This window comes from Pristiophorus japonicus, chromosome 13 (assembly GCF_044704955.1).
Source record: "Pristiophorus japonicus isolate sPriJap1 chromosome 13, sPriJap1.hap1, whole genome shotgun sequence".
NCBI lineage: Eukaryota > Metazoa > Chordata > Chondrichthyes > Pristiophoridae > Pristiophorus > Pristiophorus japonicus.
Window position 1 is genome coordinate 135,050,928 of NC_091989.1, and position 23,389 is coordinate 135,074,316.

Sequence of the window (23,389 nt, forward strand, 5' to 3'; positions counted from 1 at the left end):
CCCGGGAGGCCGGAATTTCTGGGCCATCAATTTAGTAAAATAACTTCTATTTAACTTTATGCACCGGGCAAAATGTAACGTTATGATTATTTTTCTTTTAAAAGTTCAATCTTCATGTAAAATGCTCCATCCTGGCCTGCTGCATGTTCTCTTTCTGAGAGTTACTAGTGCTCACAGTCTTGTGCTCTTGCTATTACTTGGTCCCGATGCTACTCCCACGGTTGAACAACCTCTGGTGCTTTCTATAACAAAACCTATAAAGCAGTGTGGGGTGGGGAAGGTCACCTGATGGCAAGGTACAATTTTTTTCAAGGGACAGTGTGTAGAATATCCCTGTTTCCTTCCTCTCCCTTCCACCATTCCCCTGGACGACTGCAACATCCAGGTTGTGGGTCGAGGTTAAACCTCTTTGCAAAGGATGAGGAATATTACCGCTATAGTAATTGAAAATTCTTGTTAATTTAAAATAAATGCACAATAGTAAGACCTCTCCCGTTTAACTAAGGCTGACGTTTTCATTTTGCCATTCCAGAAGAAATGCACTATAGAGAACAATTGCCTGCATACGTTAAAATTTTGAAAAAGGTACGTCACCTATTTGTGTAATGTTATAAGAAAGATGAAATATATTGACCTTTATATTGCTAGCAAGGGAACGGGACTAAGTTATTCAAATACATTTCCAGATTGTCAGCAGTCTAAAGGTTATGGTTTGCATTGATTTTCTAATAATTTTGACATACATCTTGAGCAGTCAACGCCAAAAGGACCCGGCAGTTTTAGAATTCTATATAAACACCTGTATTAACAACAACACCAGCAACAACTTGTATTTATAGCGTGCCTTTAACATAGTGAAACATCCCAAGGCGCTTCACAGGAGTATTACAAGATAAAAATTTGACAATGAGCCGCATAAGTAGAAATTAGCGCATGTGACCATGCGCTTGGTCAAAGAGGTATGTTTCAAGGAGCATCTTGAAAGAGAGGTGGTGAAGCAGAGAGGTTTAGGCAGGGAATTCCAGAGCTTAGGGCCTAGGCAACAGAAGGCATGGCAACCAATGGTTGAGCGATGATAATCCAGGATACCCAAGAGGGCAGAATTAGAGGAGTGCAGACATCTCTGGGGGAGGAGATTGCAGAGATAGGGAGGCGAGGCCATGGAGGGATTTGGAAACAAGGATGAGCATCTTGAAATTGAGGCGTTGCTTAACCGGAAGCCAATGGAAGTCAGCGAGCACAGGGGTGATGGGTGAGCGGGACGTGGTGCGAGTTTGGACACGGGCAGCTGAGTTTTGGATGACCTCAAGTTTACGTAGGGTAGAATGTGGGAGTCCAGCCAGGAGCGCGTTGGAATAGTCAAGTCTAGAGGTAACAAAGGCATGGATGAAGGCTTCAGCAGCAGATGAGCTGAGGCAAGGGCGGAGACATTGCAATATTACGGAGGTGGAAATAGGCGGTCTTAGTTATGCTGCGGATATGTAGTCGAAAGCTCATTTCAGGATGAATATGACACCAAGGTTGCGAACAGTCTGGTTCAGCCTCAGACAGGGGTTGGGGAGAGGGATCTTGTTCACACACAGGAAGCTTCGCAGGAAGTGAGACAAAACCTTAAATATTGTAGGGTTTCAGCTAACATATATGTGAATTTTTTTCACTTTTTTAGAATGATAAAGTTGTTATATTTTTCTCACTTTTTCAAAAAAGAAAATTGTTCAAAAAAGTTAGCCACATTTCAATTTCAGTTTTCCTTTTTGTAGAGGTTACAGAATATTCAGGTTGATGGACAGTTCCTTGAGTGACATACCTTTGCCACAGCAAGATTCTGAATACTTATGGGTATATCTTTCAGCAAGATGTTAATTGAGTGGAGTAATAGCAAATATTCAAGATTCAAAATCTCATTGCCCCAATATTTCCATTTAGATACACTATAGTTTCCTTTATTACTAGTCAGCATAATTTAATGCTAAGCTACATACATCCCTCACTGAATTTAAATATCCCATTGTCCTTCCCACATTTATTCTTTAGAATTATATTAATTGATTTACTCGATTCTGCAGGTGTTCACAGCAGCATAAAACAGGTCCAAGGCAGTACAGAAGAATATGCTGTATCAATGAATCTTCAAAGGTCATGGTCTGCCAAAGGTCTGAAACCTTTGGTAATACATCATCAAATCTTTTGACCCAGCTATTGTACTATAAAGTTCATGAACTGGCTTTGTAATTGGCTGAGTGGGAATTCTTACATTAATAACCACATGGAATTTGTTTTATTACAAAGTAAGAGCTGTTTATGATTGTGGCTACAAAAAAATCTATTTGTTTAACATAGGTCAGTTGAAATATTGCAATAGATTGCTTAAGGGCATGCTGCTAATAGACCTGAACATTGATTAATGTATTTAAAAAAAAAACTGTATTTGCAAATTACGTGCAGTTAACTCAAACTTGCTACAATTGGAATTTCCTTTGACCAGCAAGTGCTGACGTTTTCTGTCTATTAGTTGGCATCGAGGACCAAAAGTGACGCTGACTTGTGTTGCAGTCTGTGAAACTGATGTCAGTTGCTTGGCTCCCTGCAGAGATCTGCAATGGATGAATCCCTGGTAGATGGGTTGGTGGGGAGAGAGGGAGAAAGGGAGAGAGAAGAGTTAAATTCTAAATACCTGTATATTCTGAAAGGTGATTTGGCTAGATGGAGAGTACGTTACATAAACAAAATCTCTTACACTTCAAATAATTGATTTTTTAAAAAACGATATGCTGGCATTCAAATATGGGCAGCGTGAACTTGGCAGTTGTCTCCATCAGTGCCCTAACTGCTAGGATGTCTTGGAGTACACTGGGGATCATATAGTTAACTTACATTGTGAATATTTTGTGTTGTGAGATAACCAAACTTTGTTTTATAGTGTTTCATTGTAAATTAAAGCCAGCATACATGAATTAAGTATTTAATGTAGTACTCTTAATTTCCATTGTAATGAAAGGGAAAAGTTTGAAACTAACATGCCCCTCCACGTGGGATGGAAGTTGATTTTCTTCAGCTAAATCCCTGCTGACAACGAGTCTTGGAATGTTCAAAGCCAAGAACTAATGACCAGAATTTTCTGTAACATTTTAAATGGGGACAAATGAGGAGAAATATGATTGTATTTGGTGGAGTTAAGATGATATCTAATGTGATGTAGGTAATCCCTATAACTGTATCATATTTAGTTTAATAGCCAAATAATTCATACTGCCAGTGGGTGGTTTCTTCTGCAAATGCTCTAATGTGGCTAATCAGGTTTTGCATAGTTAAGCTATCTTTCTTTGTCTGAGTGCTGAAGTTGTTTTTCTGCAGTATTTTCAGTAATCTCAAGATCCCAGTATACCGAAATGAACTTGCTGGCCAAATATACTAAGGGCATATAAACAACATTTTAATTTTTTTTGGAGCTATTCAGCTTTACACATGAAGAAAAATGATGACATTCAGCAAAAAAAGGTTCCCAAAGGCGCAAACAATAATTATTTTGCAGTACCTTTTTTGTGGGGAAATGGGTCAACATTTTACAAAGTTAGAACAATAACTTTACAAAGCTGATTCCTGCCAGTCAAGCAACAACTGTGTTTAGTTGTGATAATCCATAAACTCAGATTTGTGTTAGCTGTGGCTCAGTGGGTAGCACTCTTTCCTCTAAGTCAGAAGATTGTGGGTTCAATCCCCACTCCAGGGTCTTGTGCACATAATCAAGGCCGACACTCCAGTGCAGTACTGAGGGACTGCTGCACTTTCAGAGGCGCCGTCTTTTGCATGAGACGTTAAACTGAGGCCCCTTCTGGCCTCTTAGGTGGACGGAAAAGATCCCCTGAGACTATTTCGAAGAAGAGCAGGGGCATTCTCGCCCAGTGTCCAAGTCAATATCTATCCCTCATCCAACATCACTAAAAAACATTATCGGGCCATTATCACATTGCTGTTTGTGGGAGCTTGCAGTGTGCAAATTGGCTGCAGTGTTTCCAACATCACAACAGTGACTACCAGGGTCCTTCCAGCCCCCTTGCACCTTGCATATTTGTATCATGTAGCCCACAATCTTCTGTAGAAGTTTTTCTGCGACCTGCTACCACATACTTATTTTCTCCCAAATTCTCCGATAATGTTTCTTGTCTGCAGGCTGCAATATGCGTGACAACCTGAGACTAGACTTGACACAAATCATTTTCTCCAAAACCTATCCTGATTACAGTTAGTCTTGGATGGTGGACTCCATGCTGCTGAGTCACTGGGGGTCCAAAGGCTTTCACTACGGGCAGCTTCATGAATGTCAGACATTGACAGGTGTGGGGTACTTATTTTTCACATTTGGGTGATCAATTGGGAGATGGATACCCTCATTTTATGTTGTCTACAATAGAGTGTGCTGTGGCCACAATGTGCTTACAGCATTGAAGCTCTATTGGTCTCAATTTGAAGGTGGGGCCCATTGAGCTCTACACTACCATTCCTTCAGGGCTTTGGGTCTCCGACATTTGTGGCTCCTCAATGGGCTGTCCAAACTGCCTCCTTAATACACATTGAGTGCTGTGCTGGTAACTGATGAGGTTCAGGAGATGCAGGTTCTGGCCTGGTGCCGAATAAAGTAGTGTTGGATTTGTAAGTGACGTGTGCAGTTTGTGATGCATTTGGGCTTTGGAGACCGGATAGTCAGGACAGTCAGGATAGTCATAAATAAGATACTAAAATGGTGCAGTATAAAAAGTCTGAATTATTACATATACTACAGAACATAATATTCCATGAAGTTGGGAAGGAAGACATTTACAGGTCAACCCATTTTGTCTTCTATCATCAAGTCGAGACTTTTCAGGGCAAACACGTCTCGATGCTTTGATCTTCTTTGGCCCAAACTCCCAAACTTTTTTTGCATGTAGATTAGTAATTTTTTTTATTCATTCATGGGATGTGGGCGTCGCTGGCAAGGCCAGCATTTATTGCCATCCCTAATTGCCCTCGAAGGTGGCGGTGGGTCACCTTCTTGAATGGCTGCAGGGAGGGAGTTCCAGGATTTTGACCTAACGATGATGAAGGTAGTGTGGTAGTATGTTTCCAGTAGAGTGGACAAGGGAGAACCAGTTGATGTGGTATATTTGGACTTTCAGAAGGCTTTCGACAAGGTCCCACACAAGAGATTAATGTGCAAAGTTAAAGCACATGGGATTGGGGGTAGTGTGCTGACATGGATTGAGAACTGGTTGTCAGACAGGAAGCAAAGAGTAGGAGTAAATGGGTACTTTTCAGAATGGCAGGCAGTAACTAGTGGGGTACTGCAAGGTTCTGTGCTGGGGCCCCAGCTGTTTACATTGTACATTAATGATTTGGACGAGGGGATTAAATGTAGTATCTCCAAATTTGCGGATGACACTAAGTTGGGTGGCAGTGCGAGCTGCGAGGAGGATGCTATGAGGCTGCAGAGTGACTTGGATAGGTTAGGTGAGAGGGCAAATGCATGGCAGATGAAGTATAATGTGGATAAATGTGAGGTTATCCGCTTTGGTGGTAAAAACAGAGAGACAGACTATTATCTGAATGGTGACAGATTAGGAAAAGGGGAGGTGCAACGAGACCTGGGTGTCATGGTACATCAGTCATTGAAGGTTGGCATGCAGGTACAGCAAGCGGTTAAGAAAGCAAATGGCATGTTGGTCTTCATAGCGAGGGGATTTGAGTACAGGGGCAGGGAGGTGTTGCTACAGTTGTACAGGGCCTTGGTGAGGCCACACCTGGAGTATTGTGTACAGGTTTGGTCTCCTAACTTGAGGAAGGACATTCTTGCTATTGAGGGAGTGCAGTGAAGGTTCACCAGACTGATTCCCGGGATGGTAGGACTGACATATCAAGAAAGACTGGATCAACTGGGCTTGTATTCACTGGAGTTCGGAAGAATGAGAGGGGACCTCATAGAAACGTTTAAAATTCTGACGGGTTTAGACAGGTTAGATGCAGGAAGAATGTTCCCAATGTTGGGGAAGTCCAGAACCAGGGGTCACAGTCTACGGATAAGGGGTAAGCCATTTAGGACCGAGTGAGGAGAAACTTCTTCACCCAGAGAGTGGTGAACCTGTGGAATTCTCTACCACAGAAAGTTGTTGAGGCCAATTCACTAAATATATTCAAAAAGGAGTTAGATGTAGTCCTTACTACTAGGGGGAATCAAGGGGTATGGCGAGAAAGCAGGAATGGGGTACTGAGGTTGCATGTTCAGCCATGAACTCATTGAATGGCGGTGCAGGCACGAAGGGCCAAATGGCCTACTCCTGCACCTATTTTCTATGTTTCTATGTAACCAGAGCTGAATTCTGCCTAATAGCCAGTACTTCATATGCAATCGTATGCGCCTCTGAACTAGTGCTTTTGGTAAATTTTCTCGTGGGTCTTAAGTTTCTGAATTAAAACATCTGCATTACCTGAGAGGTATTTTTTATTATAGCAGTCAGGAAGCTCAGTTTTCTGGTGGTTAGGATGCTCAGTTGCGATCGTCACTGTTGTGGTATGATTGGTTCAGATTAAGTGGGTGTCATGATTTCATTGTGATATAATTGACTGTAACTGGCATTACAAAGCGGCAGTGTTAGAATGCTTTTTGTTCTCATTGCACTTACCTGCTCTGCACTCTGTTTATCGTTGGAAATTAGATCACTTTGCAAGAAGATGCAGATTTTGTGGGACAATGCCCAAAATGAGTCGGAGGGTTTTTAGCTCAATATTTTAAGTTCCCTCAGCCAATGATGGCAAGCCTTCTTTGGAGTAAGCTTCAGCATTGAAAACTCAGACCAAACAAAAACGAATCTATTTAATATTTGGATGTTGATACTTGGCTGCGCATGGACTGTAGGGTGTGTTATGCTTAGTCGTCCATTGATTACAGTGCGTTGCAACTTTAAGGCAGAATCTGTAGGAGCCTGTTGGCGGTGCTGACTGGAATTGATTTTACCATTTGAAGTCTCACAATGTTTTTTAAAAAAAAAACATTCCCAAGATATATTGTTTACCATTAGTGAAGTGATCATACGTTCGCTACCTCATGCTACTGCCTAAATCTATCTCAATAATTGAAAAGAAGCTGCTGAAAAATGAAGTAATGAAGTAAGTATGCCACTTTGCAGTTTCTACAAACTGGGGCTTGTGGACCTGTTGCCTTTCAGAACAGGTGCTAAGAAAATGATGTCTTACCAAACTCGGCAGAAACATTAAAGTTTATTCTATGTGGGCTGCTAGTAACCTGTCCACACACCTGTTATGTCCAGAATAAAGTAATGTGATTGAGTACTGTCGACGTGAGTAAGGGTGACCTTAGTCTCTTTATTCTAACTCCAGAGTGTTGGTACAGCATGGGAGGCCTGCTTGTATACAGTGCTCCCAAGGGATGCTGGGATCCCTTGGGACTCCAACAGATACGCCCTCTGGTGGCGGTAGAATGCTGTTTACATAGGTTGCATACATAACAATACCCATCCAAAGAACCTACCGGCCATAAGAAACAATGCACAAATATTTGTACATTGCAATTACAGGATGCAATAAATCATCAACCATAGCTAAGCTTGTATTTCTGCTTTTGTCAAGACGAATAAATATTCCTTTTTTAAATTTTCTGCTGCACTCCGCCTAATTCGTAATAGCTGCAGCAGAGGGAAGTCAAGCGAAGGTTGTGAAATAAACAAATTAATTGCTGTGTAGGGTCTCCTATCTTCTTCTGAGGCACTAGCAGCAATGGTCAGGATTGTATGAGTTGGGGACAGGCTGCGAACATCAGTTCCATTGTCTGAGAATGGAAATTAGGCATTGGAACAGGAGTCTCTTGCACAAATACCCATCTTTGCTCCTTGATACCCTTGGCTAACAAAAATCTATGATCACAGTCTTGGAAATTTAAGTTGATTCTGAATCCACAGCATTTTGGGGGAGAGAGTTACCGATTTCCACTACTTTTTGTGTGGTAACAGTGCTTCCTGATTTCACTCCTAAATGGCCTAGCCCTAATTTCAATATTATATCTCCTAGTTTTGGATTCGCCCACGAAGGAAATAGTTTCTCTGTATCTACCCCATTGAATCCCTTTATTATTTTAAACACTTCAATTAGTTCACCCATCAGCCTTCTAAACTCAGGGAATACAAATTAAGTTTATGCAATTTGTCCTCAAATTTAATCATAATTTAACCCTTTAAGCCTATCATTCTGGTGAATCTGCACTCTCTTTCCTTCAAGGTCAATATATCCTTCCTGAGGTGCAATGACTGAATCTGAATACAGTACTCCAGATATGGTCTGACCAAGGCTCTGCACAAGTGAAACATAACGCATAGAAAAAAGGGCCACTGTTCCATTAAACTTTTTGATTACCTTTTGTACCTGTGCACTAGCTTTGAGTGATTTATGTATCTAGACATCCAAATTCCACAGCTCATTGTCTCTCACCATTAAGAAAATATTCTGATTTTGTCTTTCTTGGATCCAAATTGGATTACCTCGCACTTCCCCACATTGAACTTCATCTATCACAATTTGGTCCACTCACAATCTGTTTACGACCCTTGCAACATTCTGCTCTCATCTACACAACGTATTGTGCCTCCCAACTTAGTGTAATCTGTAAACTTGGATATACAACTCTCTCTTCCTTCATCCAAGTCATTAATATATATGTGAAAAGCTGAAACCCCAGTACAGATCCCTGGGGCGCATTCCCATTAACCTACTCTTTGTCTCCCACCTCCCAACCGATTAGCCACTCAAGTCACAAGGATATGTGCGCTTCATTTTTTCTAATAATCTCTTGTGCGCAACCTTATAAGTACCTTCTGCATGTCTATAGATACCTTCTTTCCCTCCATTTGCTGACCAACAAGTTCATTAGAGGCCCACTGTCCAGCCACTGTATACGCTTCTGCCGTGCCTATTTCCTTGAGGGTTTTAGGATGTTTCCCAGTGCCCTGCAGTCATTTAGCCAGTTTGGCTGGATATAGAAATTTTGCTCAGCAAGCAGCCAGAAGTTTAACAAGAGAGGAAGAAAGCAGAGAGGGCAGTGTGAAGGTGGAAAATAATAAAAGCCTGGAAATGCAACAGAATGAATTGCTGCATTTTTACTTTATTGATACTCTAAAATAGCATATGAATTCGAGTAGAATGGCTCATGGTCAGACCCAGAACTGAATGTTATATATTTGGAGTGGGAACTTCACCCAAATAGTTAGCTGGATCGGGCAATTTCAATAAACTCGGCAGAAAGTTGAAATGACTCAAAGCAATATGTCAGTGTCGCAGAGGAATTCCTATACTCGTGAATAGAGCAATAGGGCTCTTTTTCAGCTGGTATGTGTGAAATATGTTTCAATTACTGTTTGGTTTTGTATATAAACACTGTGTTTTGTGTATGTATGGTCTGTGTGTTATACCGTCTGAGGAAAAGCGTGTTTGAAGACCAGGCCCTCAAAACTGCCCCCAAGCTCATGGTCTACAGGGCTGTAGTAATACCCGCCCTCCTATATGGCTCAGAGACGTGGACCATGTACAGTAGACACCTCAGGTTGCTGGAGAAATACCACCAACGATGTCTCCGCAAGATCCTACAAATCCTCTGGGAGGATAGGTGCACCAACATCAGCGTCCTCATTCAGGCCAACATCCCCAGCATTGAAGCACTGACCACACTCGATCAGCTCTGCTGGGCAGGCCACATAGTCCGCATGCCAGACACGAAACTCCCAAAGCAAGTGCTCTACTCGGAGCTCCTTCACGGCAAACGAACCAAAGGTGGGCAGCGGAAACGCTACAAAAACACCCTCAAAGCCTCCCTGATAAAGTGCGACATCCCCACTGACTCCTGGGAGTCCCCTGAGCCAAGACTACCCTAAGTGGAAGAAGTGCATTCGAGAGGGTGCTGAGCACCTCGAGTCTCAACGCCGAGAGCATGCAGAAATCAAGCACAGACAGCGGAAAGAGCGTGCGGCAAACCAGTCCCACTCACCCCTTCCCTCAACGCCTATCTGTCCCACCTGTGACAGAGTCTGTGGCTCTCATATTGGACTGTTCAGTCACCAAAGAACTCACTTCAGGAGTGGAAGCAAGTCTTCCTCGATTCCGAGGGACTGTCTATGCTGATGACATGTTTTGAAATACAATCGCCAACTTCAATGTACAATTTGAATGTTTCTTGTAAAATAAATATGTTCGGACTGGAAATATGTATAGTTGTTCCACAACAACTTGTATTTGTGCAGCACCTTTAACATAGTAAACATCCCAAGGTGCTTCACAGGAGTCTTGTAAAACAAAATTTGACACAGAGCCACATAAGAAGAAATTAGGGCAGATGACCAAAAGCTTAGTCAAAGAGGTAGGTTTTAAGGATTGTCTTGAAGGAGGATAGAGAGGTGGAGAGGTTTAGGGAGGGAATTCCAGACAGAGAGGTTTAGGGAGGGAATTCTAGAGCTTGGGGTCAAGGCAGCTGAAGGCACGGCCCCCAATGGTTGGGCAATTAAAATCAGGGATGCTCAAGAGGCCAGAATTAGAGGAGCGCAGATATCTCGGCATGGGGGGGTGGGGGGCGGGGGGAAGGGAAGAGGATCATATTGGTTTATATAAAAAAAAAACTAATAATTATATACTGCTGAAATATATTATTTGAGCTCCTTAGCTACAGGGTGGAAAATATAATGGTGTCAAAATATTTGGGACAGTAACTTTCAAAGGCTCAATATAATGTTGTTTTTTTTGTCTCTAGAACCCCCTCTATGTGAAAGAGCTCCCCCTACTGGAATTGTTGGTATTCCAGCTTTTTATTCAGAAAGCTAAATGAAGGAACAGGCCTATAAATTGCCAAGACTTGGAGTGAAGACTAGATAAAGGAAGTAGTCATCAGGTGATTTCAAGCTTGGGTTTTAAAGTCCAGTAGGTTTGTAGGAGAGAGGGAAAACTGAGGGCGGGGGTGGGGGGTGGCCCATTGTTTTGAGGCCCTGGGAAAGAATGAGCCAGTAAGAGATGATGAGCACGAAGGGACAAGGAAGAAAATGTAGTAATGTATATTTTAAGATAAAATGAACACAAGAGGAAACTTCAATGGATCAATGACCAAAGTAGTATTGATTATAATAAACACAAGGTTGGAGGATAGTGATGACAGACGGTTCACCATTGAAACAACCAGCCTTTTTTCGCATCATATGCGAAGAGTGCAAGAAAGGTGTTCAAATAGCCTCCCCAGGTTTTGGAGCAGTAATGCAGTCTTAGATAGATTTTACTTTTTCTTTTTAAAGTGAGGGGGAAATTATTTTCATTTAAGAGGAATCAAGCTGTTTGGAGGTAGCAGTGGGGGACGATGTGGATTTTCAGTTGAGATCTGAGGACATGAAGATCAGGATTGTTAATAGATAGCTGAAAATGGGCCCACCAAAGGTGGTAGCTTTTGGGTAGAACTTGCAAGACACATGGAGAAACGTTACCTTTGCAGAGTTGAAAGAAACTCTTACTCTATTGGAGAGCATTGGTATATATCCAGATATAGTGATTCAACCAGTGATGTGCGAGAGGAATGAGAGTTTTATACAGCTGTTTATAGCATTCAAGCAAACAAAGAAGGGAGAGGAAAAGGTAAATGAAATGGTCACGTTGAGCGTCCTACTGCTAATGGTAGAAAAGGCTGGAACATTTTGAGGTGATGGATAATTTGGGAATTTACAGCAGCTTCCAAAGCTTAGCGGTACAGATGTGAAAGCAATAGGATGGTACCATAAAACCATAGAAATTCACAGCACAGATGGGGGCTATTTGGTCCATCATTTCTGTTCTCAGTTAGAGAAATCCAAAACTAGTCCCACTGCCCTCCTCTCCCCATAGCCCGGTATTTTGATCTGCTTCAAATATTTGTCTGCTCTTCCCTTAATAGATCCAATTAACTGCCATAACTATTCCCTGTGGCTAAGCATTCTAAGAACTCTATGCACAAAGAAATTCCTGCTAACTGCTCTCCTCACTCTCAGTGACCATTTTAAATGGATCGTGGTTGTATGGTTAAGAGGGAAATTACCTTCCTTGGCATTACATGAACATCCGAAAAAAGCAAAGGTAGGAGTAAGAAACACTGCAACGTAATGGAGAAGAAAAGAATCGCTATTGACGAATCAAATACATGGCTGATGTAATAGCCAAAGGAAAAGAAAAGATGAGAACAAGAAAAACTGGAAGAAGGTTGTTATGTATGCAATAACTCGATAGACTGAACACTGTAAACTAACACAGGTACAAACCTGGCACTGCTTTATTAGGACCCAAAGTGATTACATTACATGATGGCTTGCCTTTTATACCTGGGCGCCACACACGTGAATACAGCCCAATGACCTCCGACAGTGGCGCCACCTGGTGGCTAGTAACCCCAAGCATACATACATGACAATATCCCCCTTTAAGATATGAGTAACAGTCTTTTTACAAATTGAGACGGTCCAGGGCTTTCCGCTCCCGAGTTGATCGTCTCAGTTCAATTTCAGCCTTGGGCGAGCGTTCTGAGTCTGTTATGACTAGGGGCTGGGTAGCTGATCTGATGGGAGTGGCAATGACCATGTCAGGGATTGAAAGTCCAGATTCATTGATGACAGCGGAGTCCTCTGATGACTGAGGGTAGGTTGGTTGGTCACTGATTGTGTCTTCCTCAGACTGTTTTGGTTCATCCGTGTGCCGCAGCTTTATCTGATCAACATGTTTCCTGCATGTTTGGCCATTCTTGAGCTTAACGATAAACACTCTGTTACCCTCCTTGGCCACAACAGTACCGGCGATCCACTTGGAATCTTGACCATGATTTAGTACATACACAGGATCGTTAACAGAAATGTCGCGTGACACAGCAGTGCGATCATGAAAGCACTGCTGACTTTGTCTGTATTCAACATGATCGTTCAAGTCAGGATGGACAAGAGAGAGCGTGGTCTTGAGACCTCTCTTCATCAAGCCCCAGTAAGCGTGTGGGTATTGTCTTGTAACTAAGCAGTATGCATGACAAGCGAGCCTGCAGTGAACCTTGTGTTGCATATTTCATACTCTGCTTGATGGTTTGTACAGCACGCTCTGCTTAACCGTTGAATGTGGTTTGAATGCTGCTGACCTCACATGTTTGATACCATTGAGTTTCATGAACTCTTGAAACTCCAGACTCGTAAAGCAAGGTCCGTTGTCGCTTACAACGATGTTGGGCAGACCATGAGTGGCAAACATGACGCGAAGGCTCTCAATGGTAGCTGTGGATGTACTGAATGACATAATTATACACTCTATCCACTTGGAATATGCATCCACCACAACTAAAAACATCTTTCCCAGGAAGGGACCAGCAAAGTCGATGTGGATCCTGGACCATGGTTTATAAGGCCATGACCACAGACTCAGCGGCGATTCCGCTGGTGCTTTACTAAGCTGCATGCAAGTGTTGCACTGATGCACACATGATTCCAGATCAGACTCAATTCCAGGCCACCATATGTGAGACCTGGCAATGGCTTTCATCATGACAATACCGGGATGAGTGCTATGTAGATCATGTACAAATTTCTCTCTGCCTTTCTTCGGCATAACAACACGATTACCCCACAGTAAACAATCTGACTGACTGGATAATTCGTCATTGCGACGGTTGTAAGGTTTGGTCTCATCACCCATTTGCTTGGGTATGGCAGACCAATCACCACTAAGAACACGACGTTTCACATCCGATAATATCAGGACCTGGCTGGTCCAGGTTTTGTCTTGTTGAGCCATGACAGAGGTTCCTTCGCTTTCAAAAGCATCCATAACTAACAGTAGGTCTGCAGGTTTTGGCGTCTCCACCTCCGGTGTGGGTAACGGCAGACAGCTCAGTGCATCGGCAGAATTCTCAGTGCCAGGTCTATGGCGAATGACAATCATAGGCAGATAGTGTCAGCGCCCACCTCTGGATGCAGGACGATGCATTGGTATTTATATCTTTGTTTTCCGAAAACAATGAAATGAGTGGTTTGTGATCTGTCTCCAGTTCAAACCGAAGACCAAACAGGTTTTGATGCATCTTTTTAACCTCATACACACAGGCTAATGCTTCTTTTTCTACCATGCTGTAGGATCTTTCCGCCTTTGCCAAACTTTTAGAAGCATACACAACAGGTTGTAGTTTACCCAACTCATTAGCTTGTTGGAGCATGCAATTAACTCCATTTGGCGAAGCATCATAGGCCAATACTGGATGCTTACACAGATCATAATGTACCAGCAGCTTGATAGAGCAAAGCAGATTAGTAGCTTTCTCAAAAGCTGTACCTTGAGATGCACCCCAAACCCAGTTGTCACCTTTTCTTAGCAGCATGAAGTGCTCAATTTAGGTAGGAAATTACCGAAGTAGTTGAGTAGACCAAGGAATGAACGCAGCTCCATCACATTCTGAGGCTTGGGTGCATTTTTGATGGCCTTGGTTTTCGAGTTCATAGGCCTGATGCTGTCAGCAGCAATTTTCCTCCCCAGGGATTCGACTTCCGGTGCCATGAAGGTGCACTTCGAACGTTTCAGCCTGAGCCCCACTTTGTCCAGATGATGTAGAACCTCTTCCAGATTGTTCAGATGTTTGGCGGTGATCAGGATGTCATCTTGGAAAACGACGGTTCTGGGGATGGACTTCAGTAAACACTCCATGTTACCCTGAAATACGGCTGCAGCCGAGTGAATTCCGAAAGGACACCTGTTGTAGATAAAGAGTCCTTTATGAGTGTTGATGCACACAAGTTTCTTCGGCGTCTCGACCAGCTCCTGTGTCATGTAGACCGATGTCAGATCCAGTTTAGTGAACAACTTCCCCCCGGCTAAGTTTAGTTGATCGTAACCTTGTAGTCTCCACAAATTCTGACAGTGCCATCACTCTTCAACACAGGAACAATGGGACTGTTCCATTCGTTAAGTTCGACCGGTGATATGACCCCTTCACGCTGGAGTCTGTCCAGTTCGATTTCGACCTTCTCCCTCATCATGTACAGAACTGCCCGAGCTTTATGATGGATGGGTCTTGCATCCGAGTTCACGTGGATCTGCACCTTGGCTCCCGTGAAATTGCCGATGCCTGGTTCAAACAGCGAGGGGAACTTGCTCAGCACTTGAGCACATGGAGTATCATCCTCCGACGACAATGCTTTGATATCGTTCCAATTCCATTTTATTTTTTCTAGCCAATTCCTGCCGAACAGCGTTGGACTATTGCCTGGAACAATCCATAACGGTAAATCATGAACCGCACCATCATACGACACCTTGACTACTGCACTGCCAATCACTGTTATGAGTTCTTTAGTGTACGTATACAACTTGGCACTGACTGGACTCAACTTAGGCTTCACAGCCTTAGTATCTGAAGGGTCAAAATTCATGGGAAACCGCCCCCCCCCCCCCCCCCCCCCCCAAGTGTTTGGGCTCATTAGAAAGGAAATTTAATTTGGGACTACCTACCGGAAAATTTGAAATCCTAAAGTGCTTATGGAAGAAACTGCGAACTTTAATCGAATTTTGGACTTTTACAAGACAAATTCAAGTCTGTGGGTGGGCCTAAGGAACTAAAGAAGCCCACTTGATTATTGGAACTGTCTTGGTGTTGGGACGAAGGTAAATTGTCTGGAGAAATGGATACTCGAAAACCCTTCTCCACAACAGACATTAACATTACAACAATAACTCAGAGATGGCCAGCCATCGAACTGAACCGAGAAAAGCCATCTTCAACATGAATAAGAACAAAGGGCCCATTACAGCCTGTATGCAAAAACCAAGCACAAAAGGACATTGCGATTACCAAGCTAATATTTCCATCAGGAAACAGATTTAGAAGAGCAACCCACCCAAGACAAATTAACTTTTAACAAGCCCGCCAAAATATTACAAAGAAATGTCAAGTCTGCCAAATTTAAACAAAGAATTCTGGACTGATTTGGCGCGAAGATAAGGACAACTCAAACCGTATAACTGGCCCCCTGTTTTAACAGAGGGTATGCCATACTACGCCTAATGTCATCAAGAAGGGAGAGAAACCACCGCGATCGACCAAACTCGAAACAAAACTCCAACAGAAAGAAACCGAAGAATTGAAAGTTTCCACTCTACAATCTAAGTCCTGACTACCAACAGGTGAAAACATTACCTAAAGAGACTTTGAACCTATTTCTAATGAAGGAAACCGGGTACTTACCCATAGATCCAAAACGCGCCATACCGCATTAGCGGACTCAATCCAATTGAAGATTGCGCAGTAAAAGTCTTCTCCGATGTTCGGGGTACGGCAAGCAGAGCCTACAGAATTCAACGAACCCCGAAATCGCGAACTATCGCTAACTGACCAGAAAGGATTGGTAAGCTTAGTCCCTGTCTGCCCTGGAGTCTAACCTAGCTAGAATTAGGTACTGGGCGGTGGGAGGTGTAATTTTTACTGTAACCCCCTTTGAATGTGTAATGTATTCTTTCTTAGAGTGATTGTAAGTTTGACACTGTATTTTCTCATCTGTAATAAAATCAAAGTTCTTTTGCATCAAACCAGTTGTCCTTTGCACTTTGTCACCACCACCCACACCCCCACCCCAAATAAACCCAGAGTCTAGAACCCAAGGGCGTGGGAGCGATTTGAACCGCTCAAGTAGGTCAGTGTTGAATCTGACCCCCGGGACCACCCCTTACATATCCCACAGCTTGTTGAATGTTCTGTAGCTCATTATTGATTGACTCGCACCCGTGTCAAATTCCATCGGTACCGGCACACCATTAAGTTTCACATTAATCATTATCGGTGGGCTCTTTGTTAGGAACGAATACAGTCCAAACACTTCTTCCTTTGGTATCTCGGATTGCATATCCGGATCCGCGCTATACTGGTCACCATCATCCTCCATGTGCTGTGTCGCAGCACGCTTGCACAGTTGTGGACACCTGCCCTGGAGATGCTCCAGTCTCGAAGAGCCTTTACAAATGTACTGTTTAAATCGACACTGATGAGGCCGATGATTGCCCCCACAACGCCAACACGGTGAAATCGGATTCATTCCCGTTGGCGGGCTTTGGGCAGCCACAGGTTTCGCATACGCAGTCGAGTAGGCCCTGCCATATACAGCTCTGCCAAACGACAATACAATCTTGTTTACAGTACTTGCTGAGTTCCGATTTTTCGATGATATCTGCTTTAAGTTTTTGTCCGTCGTCATGCATGCCTGGGCAATCATGATGGCCTTGCTCAAATCCAGCGTCTCCGCCGCCAGTAGCTTACGTAGGATCACCTCGAGGTTGATGCCGATGACAAAGAAGTCCCGCAGCATGTCTCCCAACACATTTTCGAACTTACACGGTCCAGCTAGATGTCTTAGGTCGGCAATGAATTCCAACACATCCTGGCCCTCAGAACAAACGTGCTTGTAGAATCGATATCGTGAGATGATGCCGCCTTCTGGTTTGAGCTGGTCACGTACCAGAGCACATAATTCCTCATAGTCCTTGTCTGTTGGATTTGCAGGCGAGAGAAGATTCTTTGAGTCCATAGATTTTCAGACCGCAAACCGTGAGGAAGACCGCCCTGCGCCTATCTGCGTCAGTGGGTTCCTCCATTTTGTTGGCCGTGAAGTACTGGTCCAGGCGAGCTACAAAATCTGCTCAGTCCTCTCCCTCCACGAGCAGTCAGTCGAGGAGGCGGGAGCTCGGAGCAGCGCGAGTCCAGGGTCGGCGAGAGGCCTATAAAGGCCAGCGGGAGTCGAGCAGTCAGTCGAGGAGGCGGGAGCTCGGAGCAGCGCGAGTCCGGGGTCGGCGAGAGGCCTATAAAGGCCAGCGGGAGTCGAGCAGTCAGTCGAGGAGGAGGGAGCTCGGAGCAGCGCGAGTCCGGGGTCGGCGAGAGGCGTACCGGTGCAGCTACAGGGAGAAGGCAAAAAAACAAAGGTGACGTCACAGCCTAGGGGGTAAGTGATTGGCTGGTGATTGGTGAGTAGTTTTTCTTTTTCTTCTTATATTGGTCAGTAACTTTTAACATTGTTATTACCAGTTTAAGTGTATCTAAGGGTTAAGTCATGGCAGGAGAGCTCGGTCGGGTGTTATGCTCCTCCTGTACCATGTGGGAACTCAGGGACGCTTCCGGTGTCCCTGACGACTACGTGTGTGGGAAGTGTATCCGCCTCCAGCTCCTGACGGTCCGCGTTGCGGAATTGGAGCTGAGGGTGGATTCACTCTGGAGCATCCACGATGCTGAGAATGACGTGAGTATCACGTGTAGTGAGTTGGTCTTACCGCAGGGAAAGGGTCCACAGCCACATAGGGAATGGAAGACCAACAGGAAGAGTAGAGCAAGGAAGGTAGTGCAGGGGTCCCCTGCGGTCATCCCCCTGCAAAACAGATACACCGCTTTGGGTACTGTTGAGGGGAATGACTCATCAGGGGAGGGCAGCAGCAGCCAAGTTCATGGCACCGTGGCTGGCTCTGCTGCACAGGAGGGCAAGAAAAAGAGTGGGAGAGCGATAGTGATAGGGGATTCAATTGTGAGGGGAATAGATAGGCGTTTCTGCGGCCGCAACCGAGACTCCAGGATGGTATGTTGCCTCCCTGGTGCAAGGGTCAAGGATGTCTCGGAGCGGGTGCAGGACATTCTGAAATGGGAGGGAGAACAGCCAGTTGTCGTGGTGCACATTGGTACCAACGACATAGGCAAAAAAAGGGATGAGGTCCTACGAAACGAATTTAAGGAGCTAGGAGCTAAATTAAAAAGTAGGACCTCAAAAGTAGTAATCTCGGGATTGCTACCAGTGCCACGTGATAGTCAGAGTAGGAATCGCAGGATAGCGCAGATGAATACGTGGCTTGAGCAGTGGTGCAGCAGGGAGGGATTCAAATTCCTGGGGCATTGGGACCGGTTCTGGGGGAGGTGGGACCAGTACAAACCGGACGGTCTGCACCTGGGCAGGACTGGAACCAATGTCCTAGGGGGAGTGTTTGCTAGTGCTGTTGGGGAGGATTTAAACTAATATGGCAGGGGGATGGGAACCAATGCAGGGAGACAGAGGGAAACAAAAAGGAGCCAAAAGCAAAAGACAGAAAGGAGATGAGGAAAAGTGTAGGGCAGAGAAACCCAAGGCAAAGAACAAAAAGGGCCACTGTACAGCAAAATTCTAAAAGGACAAAGGGTGTTAATAAAACAAGCCTGAAGGCTTTGTGTCTTAATGCAAGGAGTATCCGCAATAAGGTGGATGAATTAATTGTGCAAATAGATGTTAACAAATATGATGTGATTGGGATTACGGAGACGTGGCTCCAGGATGATCAGGGCTGGGAACTCAACATTCAGGGGTATTCAACATTCAGGAAGGATAGAATAAAAGGAAAAGGAGGTGGGGTAGCATTGCTGGTTAAAGAGGAGATTAATGCAATAGTTAGGAAAGACATTAGCTTGGATGATGTGGAATCTATATGGGTAGAGCTGCAGAACACCAAAGGGCAAAAAACGTTAGTAGGAGTTGTGTACAGACCTCCAAACAGTAGTAGGGATGTTGGGGAGGGCATCAAACAGGAAATTAGGGGTGCATGCAATAAAGGTGTAGCAGTTATAATGGGTGACTTTAATATGCACATAGATTGGGCTAGCCAAACTGGAAGCAATACGGTGGAGGAGGATTTCCTGGAGTGCATAAGGGATGGTTTTCTAGACCAATATGTTGAGGAACCAACTAGGGGGGAGGCCATCTTAGACTGGGTGTTGTGTAATGAGAGAGGATTAATTAGCAATCTCATTGTGCGAGGCCCCTTGGGGAAGAGTGACCATAATATGGTGGAATTCTGCATTAGGATGGAGAATGAAACAGTAATTTCAGAGACCATGGTCCAGAACTTAAAGAAGGGTAACTTTGAAGGTATGAGGCGTGAATTGGCTAGGATAGATTGGCGAATGATACTTAGGGGGTTGACTGTGGATGGGCAATGGCAGACATTTAGAGACCGCATGGATGAAGTACAACAATTGTACATTCCTGTCTGGCGTAAAAATAAAAAGGGGAAGGTGGCTCAACCGTGGCTATCTAGGGAAATCAGGGATAGTATTAAAGCCAAGGAAGTGGCATACAAATTGGCCAGAAATAGCAGCGAACCTGGGGACTGGGAGAAATTTAGAACTCAGCAGAGGAGGACAAAGGGTTTGATTAGGACAGGGAAAATGGAGTACGAGAAGAAGCTTGCAGGGAACATTAAGGCGGATTGCAAAAGTTTCTATAGGTATGTAAAGAGAAAAAGGTTGGTGAAGACAAACGTAGGTCCCCTGCAGTCAGAATCAGGGGAAGTCATAACGGGGAACAAAGAAATGGCGGATCAATTGAACAAGTACTTTGGTTCGGTATTCACTAAGGAGGATACAAACAACCTTCCGGATATAAAAGGGGTCAGAGGGTCTAGTAAGGAAGAGGAACTGAGGGAAATCTTTATTAGTCGGGAAATTGTGTTGGGGAAATTGATGGGATTGAAGGCCGATAAATCCCCAGGGCCTGATGGCCTGCATCCTAGAGTACTTAAGGAGGTGGCCTTGGAAATAGCGGATGCATTGACAGTCATTTTCCAACATTCCATTGACTCTGGATCAGTTCCTATGGAGTGGAGGGTAGCCAATGTAACCCCACTTTTTAAAAAAGGAGGGAGAGAGAAAACAGGGAATTATAGACCGGTCAGCCTGACCTCAGTAGTGGGTAAAATGATGGAATCAATTATTAAGGATGTCATAGCAGTGCATCTGGAAAATGGTGACATGATAGGTCGAAGTCAGCATGGATTTGTGAAAGGGAAATCATGCTTGACAAATCTTCTGGAATTTTTTGAGGATGTTTCCAGTAAAGTGGACAAAGGAGAACCAGTTGATGTGGTATATTTGGACTTTCAGAAGGCTTTCGACAAGGTCCCACACAAGAGATTAATGTGCAAAGTTAAAGCACATGGGATTGGGGGTAGTGTGCTGACGTGGATTGAGAACTGGTTGTCAGACAGGAAGCAAAGAGTAGGAGTAAACGGGTACTTTTCAGAATGGCAGGCAGTGACTAGTGGAGTGCCGCAAGGTTCTGTGCTGGGGCCCCAGCTGTTTACATTGTACATTAATGATTTAGACGAGGGGATTAAATGCAGTATCTCCAAATTTGCGGATGATACTAAGTTGGGTGGCAGTGTGAGCTGCGAGGAGGATGCTATTAGGCTGCAGAGTGACTTGGATAGGTTAGGTGAGTGGGCAAATGCATGGCAGATGAAGTATAATGTGGATAAATGTGAGGTTATCCACTTTGGTGGTAAAAACAGAGAGACAGACTATTATCTGAATGGTGACAGATTAGGAAAAGGGAAGGTGCAACGAGACCTGGGTGTCATGGTACATCAGTCATTGAAGGTTGGCATGCAGGTACAGCAGGCGGTTAAGAAAGCAAATGGCATGTTGGCCTTCATAGCGAGGGGATTTGAATACAGGGGCAGGGAGGTGTTGCTACAGTTGTACAGGGCCTTGGTGAGGCCACACCTGGAGTATTGTGTACAGTTTTGGTCTCCTAACTTGAGGAAGGACATTCTTGCTATTGAGGGAGTGCAGCGAAGGTTCACCAGACTGATTCCCGGGATGGCGGGACTGACCTATCAAGAAAGATTGGATCAATTGGGCTTGTATTCACTGGAGTTCAGAAGAATGAGAGGGGACCTCATAGAAACGTTTAAAATTCTGACGGGTTTAGACAGGTTAGATGCAGAAAGAATGTTCCCAATGTTGGGGAGGTCCAGAACCAGGGGTCACAGTCTGAGGATAAGGGGTAAGCCATTTAGGACCGAGATGAGGAGAAACTTCTTCACCCAGAGAGTGGTGAACCTGTGGAATTCTCTACCACAGAAAGTAGTTGAGGCCAATTCACTAAATATATTCAAAAGGGAGTTAGATGAAGTCCTTACTACTCGGGGGATCAAGGGTTATGGCGAGAAAGCAGGAAGGGGGTACTGAAGTTTCATGTTCAGCCATGAACTCATTGAATGGCGGTGCAGGCTAGAAGGGCTGAATGGCCTGCTCCTGCACCTATTTTCTATGTTTCTATGTTTCTATGTTTCTATCTCTCCAGAATTCCAATTGTGCTCATTTTTGCATGCGAAGGTTCTTAAGTTACCTCGTCGCCAAATGTTATGTATGTAATAACTTGATAGACTGAATACTGTAAACTAACACAGGTACAAACCTGGTTCTGCTTTATTAGGGCCCAAAATAATTACATTACATGATGGCTTGCCTTTTATACCTGGGCCACACATACGTGCGTACAGCCCAATGACCTCCAACAGTGGCGCCACCTGGTGGCTAGTAATCCGAAGCATACATACATGACAAATGTAGTGGAGAAAAAAAGAAACTCATTGTCTAAAGTCAAGTACACAGCTAATGGCCAATAGTCGTTGGATTTATATGACTCTATGAAGCTATTCTTCCCCCACCCTGTGGTTTGTTGGGCCATGTATCACCTTTGGCTAAGTGGAACACTTCCTCAGGCCTCAAAAAATGCTCTGAACCAACTGCCATGGGCTGAATGGCTTCCTTCTGTGCCGTAGATTTTTATGATTCTATGATTAGGAACACCAGGTGATGTTACCTCCAATTTGTATCATTTCTGTGGCACTATAACTAACATTATGAACGCAGTAGAGCGTGAGATCAAACATATTTCACCCTATGGATAATGCAACAGTGGTCTGCTTCGTTAACATGCAGGGAGGGTCTCATTCTTAAACCCTGCGCCAGAATGACACAAAGGTTGGCCATTGATGTTGGAAATATTACATCCCTTGGTCAGCTCAAAACTTGGCAGGTGTGCGTGGTCAGGTTCACCCACGCAAATGAGTGATTTCATCTGGATATAATGCAGGAGATTTAAGGCCTGCAGTTGTATGAAAATTCATTCACTTGAGAGAAAATAAAATCAACCACTTTTCCTGCATCATTTCAGGGCTAGGGCCTGCCAGGCATGGATCTTAGGTGATTGTGTTCTCGGAGTCAGTTATTCAAGGTGCTCGAGAAAGTACAGATGAAAGATCGAAAATCTTAATTTTGGAATTTTTCCAGTGAGTAATGCTGATGCACATAGAAACATAGAAACATAGAAAATAGGTGCAGGAGTAGGCCATTCGGCCCTTCTAGCCTGCACCGCCATTCAATGAGTTCATGGCTGAACATGCAACTTCAGTACCCCATTCCTGCTTTCTCACCATACCCCTTGATTCCCCTAGTAGTAAGGACTTCATCTAACTGCTTTTTGAATATATTTAGTGAATTGGCCTCAACAACTTTCTGTGGTAGAGAATTCCACAGGTT

General features: G+C 44.1%; 1 protein-coding gene across 6 annotated transcripts in view; it reads left to right on the plus strand.

Annotated features, from left to right (window-relative positions):
• Positions 1-545: 545 nt before the first annotated feature.
• znf423 (zinc finger protein 423) overlaps positions 546-23,389 on the plus strand; it is a 308,894-nt gene continuing 286,050 nt past the window's right edge. For 3 of the 6 annotated variants that reach the window (XM_070898031.1, XM_070898032.1, XM_070898033.1), the window contains exon 1: positions 549-585. The gene's annotated coding sequence lies outside the window, so the exon portion shown is untranslated. Of the gene's footprint in view, positions 586-23,389 lie in introns of all 6 variants that reach the window. The other 3 variants (XM_070898030.1, XM_070898034.1, XM_070898035.1) reach the window with 2 other exon arrangements.